At 36.7% G+C, this 19,321-nt stretch overlaps 1 long non-coding RNA gene across 1 annotated transcript; it reads right to left on the bottom strand.

Annotated features, from left to right (window-relative positions):
• Positions 1-13,362: 13,362 nt before the first annotated feature.
• On the bottom strand, positions 13,363-16,045 carry LOC147607434 (uncharacterized). Its single transcript, XR_015264739.1, has 3 exons — positions 15,918-16,045; positions 15,689-15,729; positions 13,363-13,858 (listed from the first exon to the last, which is right to left on the bottom strand). It is a non-coding gene; the product is annotated as an uncharacterized LOC147607434 (long non-coding RNA).
• Between the last annotated feature and the right edge of the window lie 3,276 nt (positions 16,046-19,321).

The raw sequence follows: 19,321 nt of genomic DNA, 5'->3' as shown, positions 1-19,321 counted from the left end.
TGTGGAGTCGTTAGGCTTTATTCCTAGTTCGTGGTGAGGAGTTGGTCGGCTACCCCTATTTGCGCATATATATAGCAGGGCCTTCCCTCCCTCACATTCATTACTTTGTGCCTCTTACATGCCTTAATGTCTTTGCATACTGGCTTGCTGTAGTCCCCCACGTACGAGGTCATCTTCCCCTCTTGCTCAAGACTTATACCAATCTTGTTTGGTGATATTGAGAGTAAGTATATACCTGTGTTTCTCTCCATCTCTCTCTCTCTCTCTCTCTCTCTCTCTCTCTCTCTCTCTCTCTCTCCTGTGTTTCCACTTTCCCATCTTCTACTACGCATTCCTTCATGGTTTTAGAACGTCGGTGACTTCCAGCATTAGTTGCTCTAGCCGACTCAAACATGTTAGAAACCCACTGTCTTTTGCCTCCAAAATGATTCTTTTGGTTCATAGATAGAAAATTTTCCTCCAAACTCACGGATTGTCCTTTCACAGCAGTCAACTCACATCCACAACCTCAGAGACCTCCATGATCCTCTACTAACCCACTTCTGATCCCTCCACTGATGACTGGGTTAAGCTGACTTGGAAGAAAGAACACCTCTCAACCTGTTTCCTTGAAATAAAATGCCACCACGAACAGTAAGGAACTTTGCTTGGCTCCGAATTCCCACACGTGTGGAGTGACCTGTTAGACATCACCATCCTGTTGCCGCTAGCTTCCTTTTTGTGGTGTCCTATTTTAGCCTTTAGAGCTGACCATGTTAGCTAGAGGGGTTGGTCACCCCTCACATCATATTCCCACTTTTAACCTATTTTATGGGGTCATTAGGTTTTATTCCTAGTCATGAGGAGCTGGTCCGCTGCCCCTATTTGGGCATATATATAGCCGGGCCTTCCCTCCCTCACATTCATTGCTTTTTGCCTCTTGCATGCCTTAGTACCTCTGCATATTGGCTTGTTGTAGTCCCCCACATATGAGGTCATCTTACCCTCTTGCTCGGGACTCGTACCAACATGTGTTTCTTATGTGGTGATATTTAGAGTAGGTATATACCTACTCTAAATGTAGGTATATACCTACATTTCTCTCTCTCTCTCTCTCTCTCTCTCTCTCTCTCTCTCTCTCTCTCTCTCTCTCTCTCTCTCTCTCCTGTGTTTCCACTTTCACATCTTCCGCTATGCATTCCTTCATGGCATCAGAGTGCCGGTGACTTGGAGCATTAGTTGCTCCCACCTCTTTCTTGCGTTTTCTTTTTCTTAATCTCTTGTTGTTGTTGTTGCATGTGCTAGTCAGTTTGCCCTCTTCCAGGTGCTTCACTGTTGCAATTTTGTGGTCGATCTTCATCAGCCTCTGCCCTTGGCATTCTTGTAGTATTGTTGGCCTACTCTTCTGTGTAAGGTAGCAATAGTGTATTTGTTGCATTTTTTCTCCTACAGTCTCATTTGTTGCTGTTGGTTAGTTGATCTGAGGCTTGGTGGTACCTTCCAGGATCTGCATTTTCAAATTTTACCTTATCTAGTGCCCCTTTCACTTCTGCATTTTCAGATTTGCAGCCCTGTTTTGCTACGTTTCTGGACTCTTCCTGTTGGTAGCTATTCCTTCACCTGTTGGGCTTCAGCATTTGGACCTGAAGGTACCTTCTCTTCAACGTTTTTTCCTCGTTCTCTCCATCTCTCTCTCTCTCTCTCTCTCTCTCTCTCTCTCTCTCTCTCTCTCTCTCTCTCTCTCCTTTGTTTCCACTTTCCCATCTTTCGCTGTGCATTCCTTCATGGTATTAGAGCACCAGTGACTTGCAGCATTCATTGCTCCCACCTCTTTCTTGCGTTTTCTTTTTATCAATCTGCTGCTAGTCAGTTTGCCCTCTTCTAGGCACTTACTGTTGCAGTTTTGTGTTCAATCTTCATCAGCCTCTATCCTTGGCATTCATGTAGTATTGTCAGCTTGCTCTGTGTAGGGTAGAACCAGTGTATTTGTTGCTTTTTTTCTCCTAGAGGCTCATTTGCTGATGTTGGTTAGTTGATCTAAGGCTTGGTGGTACCTTCCAAGATCTGCATTTTCAAATTTTGCCTTATCTACTGCCCCTTTCACTTCTGCGTTTTCAGATTAGTGGCCCTGTTTTATCGCAATCTTCAGCATTTTTTTCTCATCTGAGGTGTGGAAGCTCGTCGGCTTGTATTTTCAAGTTTGCAACCTCTCTATTGGCTGTGTTTTCTTTTCCAATGGACACATATCACTTGCAGAGGGGATTTTGTGTGGATTGTGGCTTTGGTGATGGTTTGGTACCTGAGAAGGACACTGAATTTTATGATTTCAGTCAACATTTTGCTGATTTTGGAGCATCTATACCTATGTTTTCTTCTTGGCCTACACAGTTTCTTGGTTTCTTCATGTTCCTTGCCTTTTGTTGCGGTGGAGTGCTATTTTTTGCTGGGCAAGAGTGTTTTGGCTGTGTTTTGCTTCCCAAAAGAGTTTCTACACCACTCAAAGGGGGCCCATCCCCAGCTACTTCACTTGAGGATCAATTTTGGGAGTTGTTTTGTATCTGTGGAGATTTTCTTTGTGAGACTGGAGTTTGCGGATTTTGGAGGAGAGTAGTTCTTTCTTGACGAGAGTAGTGATCTTTTCAGAGATCCTGAGTAGAGTTTATTTTGTCCAAGACTATTGTCTTTGCATTGTTTGCAGAGAAAGCAGGGTGTTTTACTTGTGAAGTGTGATCCTTTCACACGGATCATTTGTTTGTTGCTAATTATTGGGATCTGATTCCATGGAAGAGTCTTCTACTCCTCTCAATGATTCTTTTGAGGACTTTGTTACCACTACAGTTTATATTCATGCTTCCCTTCTTTTATTGTGAGGAGTCTACCTCTGCCTCTCTTTGTGATGCTTATGAGGTTGCCCCTCCCCCTACTAGTTCTGCATTTGGTTTGATGATGCAGCGTGGAGGGTTGTTTTAAAGGATGGACTTTTGGACTTAGTGGGATACTCTGGACCTGTGGTTACCAGCCGTTGATGGCTTCAGGATACTCTACCTCTATAGCTCTGTAAGATTCCTCCCTCCAGCTTTTTGAGGTGTGCACGTTTAAGAACCTCCCCTTTTGATCTTATAATTATTCCCCTCTCTGAAATAAAAGAAAGATTCTGTTTCACCCTGTTTTGACCTAGAGAGAGAAAATGTCTAGAGAAGAGAGGTAGTCCAAAATTGAGAAATTTTTGGATATAAAAATCCTCCTAGTGTCTAAAATGAATTCCCTTGAAACAAAAAATCAAAAAGAACTTTCCAATGTGCAATTGGAATTAATTGGAAATGAGTTTAAAGGACCTTAGCCTAAGGGTCTAGATTTTCAAAAAAATTTGGATTATGGTCCAATTAAGGTTTCTATGGGCCAATAAGATCAATCCATGTGTGGGGAGGAGATAAATCCAATTTGTAAAAGAAAAATACCCAAAAAGGAGTAAATGCTCACATAAGATGAAGAGTTGACTATGTACAAGGTTTATTAGTAAAAAACTATGAGTATTACTAAAAAAATGAGATATTTTGGGTATAATGATTCCATTTTGACACTTGTGTAAGGAAAGGGGATCCCTTCAAGGAGGCGCCTACTTCACATGCTTGAACGAGTTTTAAACTAAAAAATAATGTGATTTTTATCTCTCCTCTCTCTTGGATCAAACCAAATCAAAAAGGAACCAAACTAGGACCAAATCTCGTCCTAGTTTTAAACTCAAAAATAATGTGATATTTTTATCTCTCCTCTCTCTTGGATAAAACCGAATAAAAAAGGAACCAAACTAGGACCAAATGTGGTCCAAATTCAACCAAACTGAAATCAAGAAAATTCTAGAAATCAGTTGGTCTTGGTTAGAGCCTCCCTCTCCTATAAATAGAACCTAACCCTTTGTAAAAAAATTAGGAGAATTTTACTATACCAGAATTATGCTAAAATAATGATAAATTTTACTATTCTCTAAAATTCTCTCCAAATTGAAGAAATTGGAGCTTCCCTCCTTCTTCAATCTCCATTGGTGGCTCCATCAGCATACCAAACCAATTGATTGGTTGGGGGCCTCTACCGTGATCAAAGAATCAAGCAATTTGTAAGGTAAAGTGTGAATTTTGATCTTTTTTCATAATTTCTCAATGTTTCTCTCTTCTCAACCCCTCTCAAGCTTGAGAAGCTTAATTGTAATGGCTTTTGAATGCTATTGAAGTTAATTGATGAATGGTAGTAAAGGAATACATAAATTTTCATTTATGCTTAATTTTAATGGTTTTTATGTAATTTCTCTCTCACTCAAAGAATGGTCATTCCCATGACTGATTCTCAATCCAAATGAAGCTTCTCATGAAGCTTTTCCTTAATCCAAGATTAATCTATGCTTGTTTAATTAGAGGCCAAATTAATGGTTTTTTTAATACTTTTAGTTTATGTATTTTATGAATATGGATGATTCAATCCATTATTGGGTTAATGATCCAATAAGGGATCATTCTAATCATTCCCTTAATGTTAAGCTTTATCCTTTAAAATAATTAGCAGCGGAGCTATGGCAAAAGTTTTGTAAAAATTACACATAAAACAATTTCATTCAAAGCATGAAAAGAGGACTTTCTACCATATTCTAGGAATTATCATCCTAGATTAATTGAAAGAATTTCATTGTAATCATGGATAAATTGATTTTTATGTTATGCATAATTGATGAATTAAGAAAAAGATGATTTCTAGTAATTAAATTTTATGTTAAAAAGAGTAATCCCCATCATATGAGTATTCTTAAAGGGTTATTTTCATTCTAGGCATAGAAAAATGTATACTAGAAATATTTTATTATAAAAGTGTGATTTTCATCATAATTGATTTTTATGCATAAGTAGATGCATAAAAGAAATTTTTTATATTAAAGGAGTGATTTTCATCATAAATGATTTGTATGCATAAACATATGCATAAAAGATATTTTTTTATATTAAAAGTGTGATTTTTATCATAAATGATTTTATGCATAAATTAGATGCATAAAAGAAATTATTTTATATTAAAAGAATGATTTTCATCATAAATGATTTGTATGCATAAACATATGCATAAAAGATTGTTTTTATATTAAAAGTGAGATTTTATAAATGGATATTATGCACAAATTAGAAGAATAAGAGAAATTCTTTTATTCTAAAAGTGTAATTCCTACTAAATTGGATTTATGCATGGATAGATGCATAAAGAATTTAAATTAATCCAAAAAGTGTTATTTTCATCAATTCTTATTTTATGCATAGAAAGATGGATAAAGAATTTTATTATTTTTACTTCAAAAGAGTGATTTTCATCATGATTTTATGCATAAATTAGATGCATAAGAGAAATTCTTTTATTCTAAAAGTGTAATTCCTACTAAATTGTATTTATGCATAGAAAGATGCATAAAGAAATCTATTTTTATTTCAAAAGAGTTATTTTCATCAATTTTGATTTTATGCATAGAAAGATGCATAAAGAAATCTATTTTGATTTCAGAAGAATTATTTTCATCAATTTTGATTTTATGCATAGAAAGATGCATAAAGAAATCTATTTTTATTTCAAAAGAGTTATTTTCATCAATTTTAATTTTATGCATAGAAAGATGCATAAAGAAATCTATTTTTAGTTCAAAAGAGTTATTTTCATCAATTTTAATTTAATGCATAGAAAGATGCATAAAGAAATCTATTTTTATTTCAAAAGAGTTATTTTCGTCAATTTTGATTTTATGCATAGAAGGGTGCAAAAAGAAATCTATTTTTATTTCAAAAGGGTTATTTTCATCAATTTTGATTTTATGCATAGAAGGATGCAAAAAGAAATCTATTTTTATTTCAAAAGGGTTATTTTCATCAATTTTGATTTTATGCATAGAAAGATGCATAAAGAAATCTATTTTTAGTTCAAAAGAGTTATTTTTGTCAATTTTAATTTTATGCATAGAAAAGATGCATAAAAGATTGATTTTTAAATTCGAAAGTGTCGTTCTCATTTAAAATGAATTTATGCATAAGAAGATGCATAAAAGATTGATTTTTAATTTAAAAGTGTTATTCTCCTTAAAATGGAATTGATGCATAAAAAGATGCGTAAGAGATGTGATAAGATGTGATGAGATGAGATAAGATGTGATAAGATGCGTATGAGATGTGATAGGATGTGATAAGAGGTGTATGAGATGTGATAGGATGTGATAAGATGTGTATGAGATGTGATAGGATGTGATAAGATGCATATGGGAAGTGATAGGATGTGATAAGATGCGTATGAGAGGTGATAGGATGTGATAAGATGCATATGAGAGGTGATAGGATGTGATAAGATGTGTATGAGATGTGATAGGATGTGATAAGAGGTGTATGAGATGTGTTAGGACGTGATAAGATGCGTATGGGATGAGTTAGGATGTGAGTAGATGTGTATGGGATGAGGTAAGAAGTGTATCTGATGGGATAAGATGTATATGGGTTGTGATAGGGCGAGAATGGATGTGTTGTAAAAGAATAGATGTGAAGGCTTACGTGGATATATGAATGGGAATATAGAAATGGATGTATGAATATGAACGTGGATATGGAAGTATGGATGTGGATATGGATATAGATGTATGAATATGGATGTGTATGTATGGATGTGGATATGGATGTGGATGTATGGATGTATGAATGTGGATGTGGATGTGCGAATGAGATGTGGATGTGGACGTATGAATGTGAATGTGGGTGTGGATGTATGAATGAGAATGTGATGTGGATGTGCGAAAGAGGATGTGGATGTGGATGTATGAATGTGAATGTGGATGTGGATGTATGAATACAGATGTGGATGTATGAATGTGAATGTGGATGTATGGATGTGAATGTGGATGTGGATATGGATGTATGAATGTGAATGTGGATGTGGATGTGCGAATGAGGATGTGGATGTGGACGTATGAATGTGGATATGGATGTGGATGTATGAATGCAGATGTGGATGTGGATGTATGAATGTAGATGTAGATGTAGATGAGGATGTGGATGTAGATGTGTGAATGTGAATGTGGAATTGGATGTGCGAATGTGAATGTGAATGTGGAATTTTATGTGCGAATGTGAATGTGGATGTGGATGTGCGAATAAGGATGTGGATGTGAATGTACAAATATAAATGTGGATATGGATGTATGGACATTGATGTAGGGATGCGGATGTGGATGTGGATGTATGGATGAGGATATCGATGTGGATGTATGAATGTGGATGTGTACGAGGATTAATGAATGCGAATATGTATGTGAATGGATAGGATGTCGAGATGAGTGAATGGATGAGATGTGATGAGATAGGTGAATCAGAATGTGAATGAATGATATAAGATGAATAAATGAGATGTAATGAGAAATGGATGTGATGAGACGTAATGTAATTTAAGAAAGATAGGAATGGATGTTATGAGAAATGAATGAATCTGATGTGATGGGATGGAAAATGATGTATCTGGTTAAGAATGGATACACATATGATTTGGAATTGGGTTAAGTAATATGGATTGATGTGGAACAATCTGGAAAGATGAGAGTTCATTATAGAAATTGTATTTTGTGAAATGTTTGTAAATGACTGTTTTATGTCAAGAATGTTGGGGAAGTCCTGTAGTTCTATCGGCATGCTTTGTGCAGGGAAGCAACTGTGTATTTGTTGCGTTTTTTCTCCTATAGGCTCATTTGCTAAAGTTCGTTGGTTGATCTGAGGCTTGGTTGTACCTTCGAGGATCTATGTTTTCAAATTCTGCCTTATCTACTGCCCCTTTCACTTTTGCATTTTCAAATTTGGAGCCCTATTTTGCTGCGTTTTCTGGACTATTCCTGCTCTAGTAGCTTTACCTTCACCTAGGCTTCAGCATTTGGACCTGAAGGAACTTTCTCTTTATCATTTTTTCCTCATCTGAGGTGTGGAAGCTGGTTGGCTTTTATTTTCAAGTTTGCAGCCTCTCTGTTGGCTGAGTTTTTTCTTCTCAACAACTGGACACATATCACTTGTTGGCAGAGGGGTTTTTTTGTGGATTGTGAGAAGGACACTGAATTTTGTGATTTCAGTCAGTGTTTTGCTGATTTTGGAGCATCTATACCTAGGTTCTGTTCCTGGCCTACACAGTTTCTCGGTTTCTTCATGTTCCTTGCATTCTGTTGGTGGTGGAGTGTTGTTTTTTGCTGGGCAGCAGTGTTTTGGCTGTGTTTTCCTCTATCATATGGCTTCACGAGGGATACAAACTAAAGACTAGACTATGAAAAAAGAGGGAGGCAAGACCACCTATAAATAGGTAAAGAGGGCTGGCTGACTAGACACCTAGAGCTAGCCGACTGAACACTATGTAGCTGGCAGACTAGACATAAAGTACCTAACCTGGGAAAAATGCTAGAAAAATATGGAAAAATAGGATGGCCAACCCACAACCAAGGGCCATGAAAAGGGACCAAAAGAAACTCCAAATATGAGCAAAAACTAGGGATGAATGTGCTAACACCCCCTCTCAGCAGCACGAGATGCTTAACAAACTTTGAGAAGCCAAAGATGAGAAGACAAGGAAGCCTGAGAAACTAACTTGGTGAACAAATCTACTGCATTCTTTGCCAAAGGACAATACTCCAAACTCAAATCTCCAGCAACAACAAGAACCCATTCACAAACATAGTGATACTGAATCTCAATGTGTTTCGTACAACACGACCGTGAAACACAAGGTTCTTGGTGATGGTGATGCAACTTTGATTGTCATACCAAAGAAGAGTAGATCCGGTAGTAGGAGGAAAGCCAAGCTCTCCCAATAATCTCCGCAACCAAATTGCCTCACATGTAGCATAACAAACTGCATGATACTCTGCCTCTCCGCCTCTTTAGAGGAAAGCACCACAGTAGGCTGCCTTTTACTGCTCCATGAAATGGCTTTAGACCTAAGTGAAAAAACACAACCAATGCTTGAACTCCGAGTATCTAGATCTCCAGCCCAATCTAAATCATACCATCCAAGAAGAGTGCACCCTTGGCCATAGAAGATGCCAAAGTCCAAAGTACCATGCAAGTACCGAAGAACTCTGAGAGCACACTGCCAATGTTGCTGATGGGGTTTGGATGTGAAAGAACTCGATACGATGACTGCAAAACAAATGTTCAATCAGGAGTAGGTCAACCAAGCCAAACAACCATGAGAGCCCGATACTTTCACTGATCAATCCCTAGAGAAGCATCAAGAAAGCTTCTCATCTAGTATCTATAGGAGAAGATACTGATCTGCATCTAGTCATCTAAAACCTGTCAAGTATCTCTCGTGTCTACTTCTGTTGAGAGAATAAAATACCCTTAGAGGTCTGCCAAATCTCAAAGCCAAGAAAATAATGCAAAAGACCAAGATCTGTCATCTCAAACTCTGTCTCCAAAGCATCCATGACTGAACGGATCCTCATAGAATAAGAACCTGTAAAGATGAGGTCATCCTGAACATAGACCACAATGATCACAATTAACCCCCTCTCAAGGAGGATATAAAGGTTTGAATCTTCATGAGAGCGGCACAAGCCAAGCTTCCAAAAGAACTCATCAATCTGCTGGTACCAAGCTTGCAAAGCCTTCTTCAAACCATACAAAGCTTTCTTTAGCTGCTACTGGTACACCTGATCCTGTTTGCTTGGAACCTCAAATCTCGGTTGTTGATCAACATACACTTCCTGTGTAAGCTCTCCATTTAGGAAAGCCGACTTGATTTCCATCTCAAATACAGGCCATCTATGATGTCCTACAAGATCAAGAACGGTGCAAAATGGTAGTCATTCAGGTCATCAGAGCAAAGGTCTCATTGAAGTCGACTCTAAGGCACTGAGCATAACCCTTGGCAACCAACCTCACCTTGTGCTTTTCCAAGCTAGCATCAGCTCCTCAAAACTTTGATTTGAAGATCCAGTGCACACCAATAACCTTACATTGCAGTGGCCTAGGCACCAAAATCCAAGTGCCATTACGTTCAATAGCATCCAGCTCTACCTGCATAGCACGACGCCAAGGCTCATGTAAAAGAGCCTTGTCCAGAGAAGTGGGATCAGAAGGACCATGAATAATAGAGGACATAAGAGCATAGTTCACAAACATGTTGCCCTCATGAATTTATTTCCTGGAAGATCACGTGAGAGAACTAGGCGGAGGAGCAGAAGGAAGCTCACGTAACCCAGAATCACGAACTATCTGAAAATACCACCCAGGCACAGATCTGCTCGAACTAGCTGGAGTAGGAGCAAAGTCATCATCATTTGATTGAGAATCCACAACTGGAGCTGTAATAGAAGCAGGGGGAGGAGAAGGAGAAGGCAGAGGAAGAAGAAGCTCGCCACCCCCCTCTGAAGATGTAGGAGTCTTGTCAAACACCACATCACGGCTCACAACAACTTTGCCAGCCTGCTGATCATATAGACGATATTATGCCTTGGACACAGAACTGTATCCGAGAAAATTCGTGCGCTAAGACTTCGAGTCCATCTTGGAGCGATGCTAACAAGAGAGGGGTTCTCACCATGGAAAGCCTCATATGTAGTTTTATCTGGAAGAGCAGTAGTAAGAGACATGTTCTGAATGAAGACAACAGTAGAAGCCGCCTCAGCCCAGAAACGTCGAGGTAATGAAGAATGCTCAAGCATATCACAAGCCATCTCCATGATGGCCCTATTCTTCCTCTCTGCAACTCCGTTTTGTGAAGGAGTATATGTTGTAGTACGCTATCTCCGAATGCCATGATCCTTGCAATATTGATGAAACTCCTGGGATGTAAACTCACCCCTTGTGTTGGTCCTGAGAGCCTTGACCGAAGAACTGGTCTCTTTTTCCACCTCAGCCCTCCAATCACAAAAGTGTTGAAAGGCCTCATCCTTGGAGTTCAAAAAGAAGACCCAAGTATATCTGGAGAAGTCATCCACCGCATGTACAAAGCCTTACTCAAAGATGCGGTACTCATAGGACGACATAAGTCTGCATGAAAACAAGAGCAAGTGATGTCAAAGATCTATGTGTCGCCTCCTTTGAAATTCAATTAAATTATTGAATTTCATGAGCAGGTTTTGGAGCCTTCGAGCATGGGTGAAGATAAACCTTCGAGCATGGGTGAAGATAAACCTTATACAAGCTACAGTTCTTGCTTTTTTTTGGTTGTTCGTGGCGGGTGCTAGCGGAAGCTGGAAGTAGGGAGGCCTACGGGAGTAGGTCGAGGACACGTCGATGTCAGATGGTAGTAGGGAATAAACCTCTCTCTCTCTCTCTCTCCCTCTCTCTCTCTCTCTTGCGCGAGTTCTCTCTGCCGTGCAAGTTCTCTCTTTGCACTCGAGTTCTTTCTCTCTCTCCTAGTCTGCAACGCAAGTTCTGTCTGCTTCAGGGCCTACATCTGACACTAAGGTTTGAGCATTAATTTATACGCGCAAGCTACATCTGAACCTTAGTGTATACTAAGGTTCGAGCATTAATAAGTTAATGCAGGCCCCGCTTGAATATGTCATTATATCCCATTAATACCATTAAAAAAAACGTTGCTCATCAACAAGGAGAACCCATTAATTACTTAAAATAAACATTATAGAAATCTTAGAATTATTGAAAATCTAGCCCTATATACCCATTGATAACAATTTTTTATAACCTAATTATAAACATTGAAGACAATATCCTATATAACCATTAACACTATTCATAGATTTTATATAACCATTAAGACTATTCCTAAAACAAGATATTAATTAAAAAAATATCTTATATCACCATTTAAGACTATTCATAAATTTTCATGATGTAGGGGGCTGGGTGAGTGCACCTCTGATAACATTCTTGGCCTCCACAAAGATGGCAAGAGCAACAACAGCAGTTGCGTGGGCTAGCTGGGTGAGTACACAAACAGCTGCATTGGCTGGCCGCTGCACTTGTGATTACATTCATGGCCTCCACAAAGATGGCACAGCAAGCAAATTAAACATGCTTACTTGCCTTGATAATCGAAGTTGAGAGAGAGAGAGTCTGTGTGTTTTTTGATCGCTTACTGCTACGTTGATCGCCAGTAATTATAAAGACGATAACGTGCTACGTTGATCACCCATTTATAAAGACGATAACCTACTACATTGATCGCCCATTTCTAGAGATTCTCTCTCTATAGAGAGAGACTCTGAGTGTGTTTTTCATTGCTTACTGTGCTACGTTGATCGCCCATTTATAGAGACTCTCTCTCTCTCTATAGAGAGAGAGAGAGACTCTGAGTGTGTTTTTGATCGCTTACTGCTACGTTGATCGCCCATTTATAGAGACGATAACGTGCTATGTTGATCTCCTATTTATAGAGATTCTCTCTCTACGGAGAGAGGGACTCCGAGTGTGTTTTTGATCGCTTACTATGTTGATCGCCCATTTATCGAGACGATAACCTGCTACGTTGATCGCCCATTTAAAGAGACTTTCTCTCTCTACAAAGAGAGAGACTCTGAGTGTGTTTTTGATCACTTACTACTATGTTGATCGCCCATTTATAGAGACGATAACCTGCTACATTGATCGCCCATTTATAGAGACTTTCTCTCTCTACAAAGAGAGAGACTCTGAGTGTGTTTTTGATCGCTTATTGCTACATTGATCACCCATTTATAGAGACTCTCTCTCTATAGACGTAGAGAGAGAGAGAGAGAGAGAGAGTCTGTGTGTTTTTTACGTTGATCGCCCAGTAATTATAAAGACGATAACCTGCTACGTTGATCGCCCATTTATAGAGACTTTCTCTCTGAGAGAGAGAGACTCTCTCTGTAGAGACACACTCTCTCTCTCTCTCTCTCGCATTATCCTCGATGACCTTACCTTCTTTTGTTTGGACCTTTGATCAATGTTCACAGAAAAACACAGAAAACATTTTTCTCTAACACGCCCTTAAACTTGCACTTTCATAGATAACTTAAAATATACAAATTTTTCAAATTTGACAAAAATAAAGTTTACAAGAATGCAAGCCCAAAGTATATAGTTTATAGTTTTTCTGTGAATAATTGAATGCTTAATGCCATTTTAATTAATGAATGCTCACATCATTGGGCATTACTTTATGTGACCTAAACGAAGATTTTATATTTATATATATGTATGTATGTATGTATGTATGTATGTATGTATGTGTGTGTGTATATGTGAAAACCTAGACATCCTTGCCATACATGTTGAATGCATGGGCACTAGTAACACATATCTAGAGTCATGAAAATACCATAGAGATAAATAAGACACCAAAGAAAGAGGTAAAAATTAATGAATTGAGGACCAAAACGGAAAGTAGTTCTCAAATCTCTGTGTTTATCTCTCATCTTCTTCAAAATTACTACTCATGCCACACAGTGTTTTAATTAGCCACAAGGAGAAAGGTGGTAGTGTAAATGCCACATGGACGAACATGAAGACCAAGATATCTTATGAGGGAGGAGGGGACCTTGGGATTCATCTCCTTAGTAGCCCATTAATACACTATATTAATCAAAGCAATAATTCTACCATAACCAATTCACAAACCTATGATTCAGAGGCTTGTGTATCGGTTAGGCTAGAATTATCACTTGATTAACATAGTGTCCTAGTGGGTAGTTATGGATAAACCCCTGTGCAAGGTCCCCATGCTCGTTGTGCTAGTGGGGAGGCTTCATCTGCTGTAAGTGCTTTTTTCGAGTAGTGTGGCACCAAGTGTGCCTAGTACAAGAGTTTGCATGTGGCAAGATGGTGTGTGTTCGAATCTCATGTGACCCCCACAAAGCTGCAAGCCGAGTTTTTGCACCATGCAGAGGATTCATTTGCCGCCAGTTCTATAAGCAAACAATCAAAACAAACAATCAGTATAATTGAATAGTTTTATTAAATAGTAAACACCATTAAAACACTCTGTCAGTCATGGAGAGTGTTTGGAAAATGGGTATCTCATCTTATCATCCAACACACACACACACACATCTTATTATCCAGCACACACACACACACACACACACACACAAGCCTCTTATCTCATCTTATCATCCACCCACACACACACAGACACACACAAATCTTATCATCTCTCTCTCTCTCTCTCTCTCTCTCACACACACACACACACACATCTTATCATCCAACACACACACACACACACACACACACACACATCTTACCATCCAAAACATAGACACACACACACACACACACATCTTACCATCCAAAACACACACACACACACTTATCTTATCTTCCACCCCACACACACCCACACACACAAAAAAAAGCATGTTCATTCCTTTCATTAAATTCCAAATAATTCAATAAACAACTTAAATTCTAGACCATATGAGCAATTTTTATAATCATTGGGATCATTTTGGTAGTAAAACTAGCTATCCATTTGGCTACATGGAATATTATTTCTCCTTATTCTTCATATTGCTACACATTTGTCTCAAGCAAATTTATTGACATACCAACTTTTTAAAAAAATTGTGAGAGCTAGGCATGCACTAATATAATGTATGTATATTAGTGCATGTATGCCACATGATTGAATACATGTATCATGCTATCAATGATCCCCCTTTACCTTATCCAAAGTTGAGCACCAAAGGGAAATGAAAAAATCATTCACCTGTATGAGGAAGTAGTGGATCTTTTTTTCTAAGTAGTGGATTAATTTATTCACAACATCCATCTGCTCTACAATGAGCATGAATCAAATCCGTGGTGTTGCACTTACAAGGACACTAATTGTTTACCAACATTTCAGCTACACTATAAGCAAGGATGATTTTTGGTGGGCTCGGTCGCCCTTCGAAAAGACGAGTTCAGTAGAAATAGTGCATGTTTTTCCACCTTTTATCTTTGGTTTTTTAACAGTCATGTGGAAGTATTTATAATGGCCAAAATCCCCCCCCCCAAAAAAAATGGACATGATGTCTATCAAAAAGCAACCCTAAATGTGAGGGGCATGAGGAGACTTTTCAGGTAATATTATTTCAATGAATTTTGGGATTTTGGAAAGTAATCATTCTCCAAAGATAGGCTGATGTAAAAGTGCCTAGAACTTTCATTTCTCTCACCTTCTATAACTTAGCCCTATACCACATTCATGCAAAAATATGCTCCCTAGCAGATCTACATTATCCAAAAAAACAAGAAAAACTACAAATTTATATTAATAATCTACAAAAAGCAAGAAAAACCACAAAGTTATATTAATAATCTACAAAAAGCAAACCATGAAGGTTGTCATTTGTTTTTGCTTAATCTCTATAGTTTCTAACAATGATGATACATTAGAAAGCGTTAATGTTGATGCACTTTTTTGATGTGAGGTATTGGCAAAGGCCCACCTTGTTAATCTCTCTATTGGCAAGTGTATTAGTGATAATTGGAAAGACCTCCTGCATTGATTGGTTTTCTAAAACCAGTTCTTGCTCTAATTAAAAACTCCCATCCTTCAATAATTCAATGGATTATTGTTATCACTAAACCCCATTCTAATGTCCCATTTGTGCCAACAATTAATTCATTGTTGTCAAGCTGGGAGATACATAATTAATTGTTTTATATCATTATTATTAGTTTCCAGCCTTTATATTGCAGTGCTCCAAAGCATATTAATCACCACAAATATGGTGTGATGGTCACTAAACTCGGTTCGGTGATGATCATTGGTAATCGATTAAAGCTCACCCTGCATAATAAAGCAACAAAAGCGTTCCATTAAAATAATCATATTTCACTAATCAAGCTTTGTGTAAGCACTACGAAGATGACCTATTCACTAATCATATTTCTGTGCAAGCTAGTGTTACCACTAAAATTACACATAATTCACTAAATTACACATAATTGACTAATCATAGCTGTGTTAAGACTTACAATCAATGCTTAGGGCATAATTTGAATGCGTTAATAGAGCGTAAATGATACCCACAGAAGGCTAGCCGGAGTAGTTACCGCCAGTTCATGCAAAGCGATTATAGGTCAAAAGCAACATAAAAGATTAAGAGTGTCTTATAAGTATAAGCTAAGCATGTGAAAAAGGATTAAGAGAAACAATTACGTTCATGGTCTGTTCTTTGCAAGCTTATATAAAAGATTAAGAGAGTCTTATAAGTATAAGCTAAGCATGTGAAAAAGGATTAAGAGAAACAACTACGTTCATGGTCTGTTCTTTGCAAGCTCTTATATAATTATATAAAAGATTAAGAGAGTCTTATAAGTATAAGCTAAGCATGTGAAAAAGGATTAAGCGAAACAACTACGCTCATATGTATATGTGTGTGTGTGTATATATATATATATATATATATGTATATATATGTATATATATACATATAGTTGTTTCAAACAACTATATGTATATATGTATATATATATATATATATATATATATATATACATGTAATAGTATAAAAGATTAAGAGAGTCTTAGTATAAGCTAAGCTAAGCTAGGATTAAGAGAAACAACTACGTTCATGGTCTGTTCTTTGCAAGCTCTTATATATATATTAATTATATATATTTATATATGTATGTATGTATGTATGTATATATATATATGTATATGTGTGTGTGTATATATATATATATAGCATATATATATACATGTAATAGTTATATATATATATATATATGTATATATATATATATATATAGCATATATATATATACATGTAATAGTATATATATATATATATATATATACACACACTATATAAAGTACATCATTTATATAGTGCGTAGATATATTAGTACACATTATATATATACATTATATATATACACACACTATATAAAGTGTAGCATTCAACCTTTATATAGTGAGTATATAAATAAACTATATACATTATATATATATAGATACTATATATATACCACAACTAGCACACAAACTATGTATATATCTTTATTTATTTATTTATTTGTATTTATATTTATATATATGTGCTATATACTACACACACACACACACACACACATATATATGTAATATATACTACACACACACACACACACACACACACACACACACACACATTGCATAAATTGTGGTATAGGCAAAGCAACTAAAGGTGAGAGATCACTTCTTTCTATGGGTGGCAAATGATTCATGTCCAAATTCCCAAAGATGCCTTAAAGGTCTCCTCATAATAGAAAATGATTTTATTTGTACAAAGGTGGCTCATTGACACTTGATTGGATGCATGTAGCATACATATAGTACCGCATGCATACATATATGTATGCATGTAGCATATATATAGTACCGCATGCAAAAGAAAGAAACAATTTCCCATAATTTTAATTATATTTGGCATGTCAAATGCTTACAAGTGTGTCCTTAAAAGATGTCCGTGTAGCACAATAAAGACTAAATAAAAAAAAATATTTTGTCTATTATAGTTAGATGGATATGTGTTTTCTTTTCAAAAAGTACAAATATGTCCCCCCTTCTTATCGGTGTAATTCATTTAAACAAAATTGATCCACATGTTTTTCTGAATCTTTGGCATGCCTTATGTAAGGAAGTACTCAAAGCTCAAGCTTATGTAAGGTAATGCTTATGCTCCAAGCTTTTTACGTACCTATGTGAATCTTTGCCAAATCTTTTCATTTATTTTTAAATAGGGCTTACGTAAAGGAATTCTCCAAGCTTTTTAAGTATACGTGTGAACCTTTGCCAAATCTTTTCACTTTTTTATTTTCTATATTTTTGCTTGTGCTAGATGAATGTATGGCCTCACCCAAGCTTGATTTTTACAAGCCCCCTTGCCCTTCAAAATTAACAGGTTTGGTGAAATATAACAAGTTTTTTTATATTTTAGTGTAGTTTTTAATGGGCATTTTAATATTTTGGTGGTATTTTACATACAAAATGCTAAAACAATGCACGTGACACTAGTCAAAAAGCAACTATGGCCCCACCATGTTAAAAACCTCTTCTTTTAGCATGTACTCTCTATAAATGCTTGGTCACCATTTTAGGACATTTCAAGAAAAGTGTAAGGTAAAGGGGAAGACAACTCACTTATATGGTACCATGCTTGATAATACTTATGTTGAGAAATCTCACTGAACCAAATTTTTAGCAATGTTAGACATGTGTAAAAGATTGCTAACAATATTATTTTTTAGCAATGGTAGACATGTGTAAAGGATTGCTAGAGAATATTTGCATCAAATAGGGTTACTCAGTTTAACATTATACACAAAATCAAACTTGCATCATCTAATATATATATATATATATATATATATATATCAAATACTCTTATACACAAATACATAGTGAGCATGAGGGGCCTCCTTCATGCTTGGTAGATAAATATACATTGATGTGCACATTTTTAACTATATATGAAAGACTTAGCTTAATGCCAATAAGGCAATGTAGGGGGTTATCCTTTCTTGTGCAAAGCACAATGGGGTCCTTTCTTAGTAGCACTCCTCTTCAACCTATTTTAGACCAATGGGTGCCATTATTTTTAAAAACATCTACCTTCATGTATAGGAACATACATAAAACCTCCTCAAATCACAAAGAAGAAATTCGATAGGTTTCTTTTATGTTGCCCCATTAAAGTGCACAATCTCCATTAGGATTATTTCTGTTTCCTTCCAAGGTGAGGAAAATTTTAATCTAGATGAACTAGCTCTATACTTATGCCCATTTACAAATTTCCCAGTGGCATGCTTGTCATATCAAAGTAAAAGGAAACTAGAAACCGACTTTACAAGATGTACATTTACCTTCACTAATTGAGTGAGGCCTTCACTTATCTAATTAACCCTAATGAAAATGTGCAAATTATTGCAAGGAATATATATACATGATATCGGTTCACCTCTAACAAACTTCTCCTTTGAAGGAATTGGGTAGCCAATGTTGGTAACATAATAAACTATTGTATGTTTTTACAACCACGTAAGCAAAGTCACATAGGCCTAATGAAAATGTGCAAAGTATTGTAAGGGTTATATATACTTGATATTGGTTCACCCCAATAAATTTTCTCCTTTTTAAAGGAAATTGGTAGTCAATGTTGGTAACATAATAAACTATTGTATGTTTTACAACCACATAAGCAAAGTCACATAGGCATTGATTCTATTGCAATCATGGGACATGTGGCATATAAAGACCTCTCATCCCATGAGATAATTTAACGGTTGAAATGAACTTCGTCTCCTTTCCTAGCCCCCAATATGCATGTGGGACCCTTGCTAGAAAATCCCCAGTTTCCTTCATGCAAATATCTTTTGTGTATCTTATAAAAAAA

This window comes from Cibotium barometz, chromosome 55 (assembly GCF_041138505.1).
Source record: "Cibotium barometz isolate CiBa-2024 chromosome 55, ASM4113850v1, whole genome shotgun sequence".
NCBI lineage: Eukaryota > Viridiplantae > Streptophyta > Polypodiopsida > Cyatheales > Cibotiaceae > Cibotium > Cibotium barometz.
The sequence above is the reverse complement of the archived record's forward strand: the minus strand, read 5'-3'. Positions and strand labels throughout refer to the sequence as shown.